Raw genomic sequence first — 249 nt, 5'->3', positions numbered from 1 at the left:
GACCCCTGCAATTTCCCCAAATGTGGGAAACCCGGCTGCATAATTTGTGGTAGCGGGGACTGCATTCGCACTTTCCCCTGTAAAAATAAATAAAAAAATTAATTAATTAATTAACCTCAATTCTACAGTACTGAAATCCTCTTCAGTCTGGCTTCCCAATGACTAGGCAGAATCAACAGAACAGAGAATTTGGTAACTGCACCTAACAAAAATACGCACTTTCCAAAATTATTGAGCCATTGGAAAAGT

The 249-nt window shown here is 39.0% G+C and overlaps 1 pseudogene; it reads left to right on the top strand.

Moving 5' to 3' along the window:
- LOC114010106 (uncharacterized) lies at positions 1–79 on the top strand (annotated as a pseudogene).
- The last annotated feature ends 170 nt before the right edge of the window (positions 80–249 follow it).

The sequence above is a fragment of the Tupaia chinensis genome, unplaced genomic scaffold (genome assembly GCF_000334495.1).
Source record: "Tupaia chinensis unplaced genomic scaffold, TupChi_1.0 Scaffold108449_1, whole genome shotgun sequence".
Classification (NCBI taxonomy): domain Eukaryota; kingdom Metazoa; phylum Chordata; class Mammalia; order Scandentia; family Tupaiidae; genus Tupaia; species Tupaia belangeri.
Note: the sequence above shows the minus strand (reverse complement) of the source record. Positions and strands in the feature narration are given on the sequence as shown.